A 6,004-nucleotide genomic window follows, 5' to 3' on the forward strand; every position below is an offset into this window, starting at 1 on the left:
GATAGATCTTCTTCCTCTCACTGAACACTTCAGTGAGCCACACTGTTGCAGTGGTGGACGTGTTCCTTCATTAACATGAACACACACACTCTAAATATGGATTAACCCGCCGCTGAAAATAGTCCCAACAAATGCGCTATTTCCTCCTGTTTGTTTGATAGAAAACACAACGAGCAGCTTGTTTAGATTACTGAACCTTTTCAAACGTCACTTTATGAGGCGTTTCTAAAGATTTACTTCGTCAGTAGGAACCAATGAGCTTGAAGCTGAGAGCCACAGACAGGAAGTCAGACGGTACTGACAGACGGACCAACACAGTATTGGTTTGGGTCTTTTCATGGTATCTGTTGAAACAGCAGACTTATCCTTTAAACACACTTCAAATATTTTGATCTGATGATATGTATTGATTTTACAATCAGCACATATGGTCAACTTATCAAATACGAAGCATCGTTAAACGTTCACTGTTTAAATTAGCTCCACCTCAGCTGGGACATTAAAATTCTGTTTGTGTGTGAATGTGTCAGTAATGGGCTGCACGGTAGCGCAGCAGGTAGTACGCGTGCCTCACAGCAAGAGGGTCGCCGGTTCGATTCCCGGGTCGGGCCTTTCTGTGTGAAGTTTGCATGTTCTTCTCGTGCATGCGTGGGTTCTCTCCGGGCACTCCGGCTTCCTCCCACAGACCAAAAACATGCTCATTAGGTTAATTGGTGACTGTAAAATTGCCCCTAGGTGTGAGTGTGAGTGTGAATGGTTGTTGTAGTGTGTATATATGTTGCCCTGCGATTGGCTGGCGACCGGCCCAGGGTGTACCCCGCCTCCAGAAAGGGATAAGCGACATAGAAAATGGATGGATGTCATGGATGGTCAGTAATAATGTTCCAGTAGCATGATGATATAAAGGACTACTCTGTCTCTGAGTGTGTATTTTTACTTTTGATACTTAAAGTACATTTTGCAGACAATACTTGGGTGAAATATCGAATGCAGGACTTTTACTTGGAACAGTTTTTGCAGAGTCGTAATGCTACTTCTACCTGAGTAAAAGATAAGACTATCTCAGCTGTTGAGTTGCATTGTGGGTAATGAAGGTTAATTATTGACAAAATAATCTCATCAAAATCTCAGCACCTATATTAGAGGAGGAAGATCATGTGATATGACTGAAAGCTTCAAAGCAGCCACTGATTGGACCATGTGGGGCATCATAAGAGTAATATCAGTCTAACCTCACTCCCAGAAAGAAGCGTATTTCCCAAAATCTAGTCCTTTAAAAATATAAGCGTGGTGTCAGAGTCTTATTTTTGAAGTAGGAGTAGTATTTATACTTTTACTTAAGTAAAGAGTACTTCCCTCACCGCTGCCAGGCAGTACCAGACACAGGTTGTAATCTATTGACTAACACACACATCCAGTGGCCAAACTGTGGCCACATGACTCAGCGTGTTCCTGATTTAACTCAACAGAAGAAAAAAGATTCTGCTCTTCAGTGTTGTTGATGAAGATGCACTCAAGAAAAGAACAAAAACACCAAAAACAAGGCCTGAAAATCACTCCTGTAACGATTCAGACACCCGGTGTGTGTGTGTGTGTGTGTGTGTGTGTGTGTGTGTGTGTGTGTGTGTGTGTGTGTGTGTGTGTGTGTGTGTGTGTGTCTGTGTGTGTGTTTGTCGGGCCTCCCCAGCAGAGCAGAGTGTGAGGAATCCAGCGGGTCGGGACGCTCGTCTGGGCCTGATTTACCGAGGCCCCAGTGAGTCTGCCTGCCTCGCTTTGTTTACTCGGATGAAATCTGAAACAAATGTGACTGCGATAGACCACCAACCCCGCCAACACACACCCCCTCCCATCCCATCCTGCTTTGAAACATCACCACTGTGTGTGTGTGTGTGTGTGTTGGTGGGTGGGTGGGTGTTTTCTGCAGCTCTAAACTGACACAAGCACTGATCTGATCTGAGCTGACACTTTCAGATGTCCCCACAGCTTCTGCACAGATTGGCTTGAAACTTCTAATCTAATCAGTTCGATCCAAGAACTGATTCTTCTTCTGCTGTTTTCTGATCAATCACTAATAGTTTTTTTTTTTTTAGCTCAAACATAATATCATCAAACACCATTTAGTTTAACCTCTAATGATGCTTCGTATTTTCTCGATTGATCATATCGTTCTTCTGGACTGGTGAGCAGCAGTCAGCTACGGTCACTGACAAATGGTGAAGATAAGAAGACTTCTTAGTTTTCATTATAGATTTTTATTAGTGCTGAATTAAATGAATTTAGTGCTGAACAGGTAACACTTTTGCCTTTAGACGTGGTCGAATGACATGTTTGAGTTTGAAGCACAGGATGGATGGGAAAGATGTCTATGACCAGATGCTGACAGATGTGTGGATCTGAAAGTTCAGAGGATAAATCCTAGTATTTGCCTTAAATGTCAGCTTTACAAGCACGATATCACACACCAGGACATTTGCTGACCACATTCAGGCTCCCAAACCAGTTTTAGCTTGTGCGACCTTTCCTCTCGGGCCACCTGAAGGACAAACTAGATGCTGTCAGGTTGGATTCACAACAGTTACAATGGCTTCCAATGGAGTCGCAGCACAAACATGCTTTACAGTGTATCAAAACATCCATTATATGCAGTATAATCCACCTCTCTGCTGTTCATCAAGCTCTGGTAGGCCCAGAGACCGCTACCTGCCCAGCTCGTAACAGCTGCTACCTGCTGAAGAAGATGAAACCTGGAGACCAAACCAGAGCTAAAAGGAGACTGAATGATGTTGGATGCTTAATCAGATGAATACAAGCACGGCTCTAACCCAGTAAGAAAGGATGTGTGAGCAGAGAGCTGTGTAGAGATTTGATAAACTGGATTTTTTCCCCCCGTGGTCAAAAGCTCTCGAAGCAACTTTGCAGTCTTGTGCTCTTACAGCCTACATTAGTTGTTCTGTGGGTTTGTCCTTCATAAATGTGACTGCAGTCTCTCTCTATTGTTATACGAGCACATTAACATCCTGTTTCGTCTCCTGCGGCATTTCCAGCACTCAGTAAACTGAGCACACTGAACACTGAAGTGGCCCCCGGAGCCTCCAGGCTCACGGGGGCCCAGTCTGCAGCCAGGAGCTCACAGTGAAACATTTGTGTTGTTACTTGAACATAAAACCACTTTATTCAATTTATTTCAGTGAATGAGTCGTTGACTATGTGGAGTTACCAGTTGAGTTGTTTATAAGTTTGTGTTCTTACAGGAAGTGTAGAATTTAAATTTTAACCTCATAATTTTAACCTCATTTAACCTCATCATATCTTTCTATGAATTGTTTTGTATAACGCAAACCACTCTGTTATAGTGCCCCTAAATCCCCAAATTTGTTAACTCAAAATTTTTGATTTTTGACTTGAATCCCTAAATCCTAAATCCCCAAAGGGATATTCTTTTATAGTCCCAAAGTCTGTTATTTAGCACTTTTACAACACCAGTCTGCCTTTATCCTTTCACACACACATCCATATGATGGTAGCTGGGCCACCTGCTCATTACAAGCTTTTAACCTTTCACACAGACTCACACACCAATGGCATCAGGAGCAATTTAGGGTCCAGTATCTTGCCCAAGGATACTTCGACATGTAGACTGCCGAGGCCAGGGATCAAAAATTGCAAAAATTAGCTGTTTTCTATACGATTTAAGGCTTCTGAATCCTAAAACGTGTTACAGCGTCACCAAAACCCATAAACTGATACATCCAGACCTGACAGGCCAAATCCTGATGGACCTGCTGACATACTGATCCTGTAAACAGTCTTAATGACTTGTAATATTTCCCAGAATGCCTTTCAGCAGCTCTCAGAGGTAGGGTTATTGGATGCTGGTTGGTTATTATAATTGAACACTGAATGGATTTAGGAATACAGAGATCAATGAAATTATTGTATGATTGTCTCAGGAACACACACACACACACACACACACACACACACACACACACACACACACACACACACACACACAGAGTGTACACAGTGTAAATGTTACTATCCAGGCTGTTTCTTTAGTTTCCAGATGATGTATTTGTATTTATACATGTCTCATTGTCTCTTTTTCTTTTAGAAGAGATTTACATCCATCATATTAGAAACAATAAAAAAATAGAACTGAAAATGTACATCATACACTTGATACATATACATATATATATATTCTGTTTTTTACATAGGTAAAAATGTGAATTATATAAAAAAGACAAACCAATGAATCGATGTTTGCTATTTTTACACAGTTATTATTTTCTGAACTCTACGTCAGGACAAAAATGAGGCTTCAGGCACTTTCCTTTAATAGCTGAAGTGAACGCAGGCCGAAGACGCTGCGTCCAACAGACAAACTGCTTTTGGTTCACTTTCCTCGCCACAGATCGAAAAGTAAACGTGGGAATCTTCTCTACAACGAATGGCGGCAGTATCATGAAGCTTGACTGACAGGAGACACAACAGGACAGACAGACAGACAGACAGACAGACAGACAGACAGACAGACAGCTTTACAACAGAGGCCTTCACTCCTGATTGCTGCTCTACTGAGTCTCTTTTCAAAATAAAGGTGCTAAAAGTAGGATTTACTGTAAAGACCATACTAGTGGTTTTGTCTGTTGTTGACCATTTAGTACACATTGCCTGTATGTTTTACATCCCTGCCAACCATCTTCCACATCCAATGTTTTCATACCTTTCAGGCAGCCATTGGTTTGAAACTGAAACTTCCATGAAAAAATTAAATTTCTATGAAAATAAAATTGAGACCTGAAACTTACTTCCAGTAGATAATCCCAGTTAACACGTGTCTGTCGCAGGTGTGGGATTATTTTGAAGTCTTCCACTAATGCGTTTAAAGGAACATACATGTGTTTTCACATATTATCCGAATTTACTAAATAACATACACTTTACATAACAATCAACTGTTGTTTTCTTTCTGAATGTACATTTTCTATTATTTCTCACCTGTTTCTATTTCTTCTTGACGTATACAACAAGACTAAACTCTGTGAGGCTGGACCATGCTTTGAGCTATGTGCTAGCATTGATCGTTCATCACGTTCACAATCAGTTTAGACTGTTAGCATGCTAACATTTCCTTATTCATCTTACCGCTCCTGTAAAACTAGCCTTGAATGCCATCCGAACATACCCAAAGTAAACTGACAGCTGTTGAACCACTGACTACATGCATTGTTTTGGTCTCTTTTGTTTTAGCACTCTGAACTTTTACTCCAGCAGTCAGAATCACCCTAAGTGCTATTGGCATTGAGTCATAGAGGTCTGAACACACTGGAGAAGAAGGTTTGTATTTTGAATATTTTATTCAAATAGATGTCTGCAGATGACTATGTCTGGGCCTTATTAGCTGGAAAAACAGAAGCAGAACGGGACTGTGGCATTGAGCCTTACCCGAAACCAAGTTTTCCTGTGTCTCCAAAAAAGGCCATTAGCAATATTTGTCTCAATAAAAATCTAGGCTATCTATCTTATATTTAAGATTTACTACGTTTATCATTTCAAACGATGTGTAATATCTCTATTTGCACTGAATTCCTTGATTTGCAAATTATCCACTGAGGCAACATCTCCTCATTTTCAGAACTTCATTAGTCATATGAATACATGCCAGTCATCTGCACAACTGGTTGAAATTGGCTCGTTCTCGAGAGTGCAGCGGCCATTTTGAGACCAACATGTCGCCTCCACGTACGTCCTTATTGGAGTTATAATGGAGAAAGCGTGGAAGATTAGCACGTCTGCTGGCTACTTTGAAATGATGAAACAGCTTCTGTGGATTATTCTAGTATTTTGGACTAAATCTTTTACTGAATTGGATTGGTCAGTGAACCAGACAATTTTGGTTTGAGTTTTATCCAATGTTGGATTATCTGAGACTTAATTTTGAGTTGCCTCAATTTAGTAAGTTTTTGTCTGTTGTTGGCTGTACATGCTGTTGTGACTG

This window comes from Chaetodon trifascialis, chromosome 2 (assembly GCF_039877785.1).
Source record: "Chaetodon trifascialis isolate fChaTrf1 chromosome 2, fChaTrf1.hap1, whole genome shotgun sequence".
NCBI classification, from domain to species: Eukaryota; Metazoa; Chordata; class Actinopteri; order Chaetodontiformes; family Chaetodontidae; genus Chaetodon; species Chaetodon trifascialis.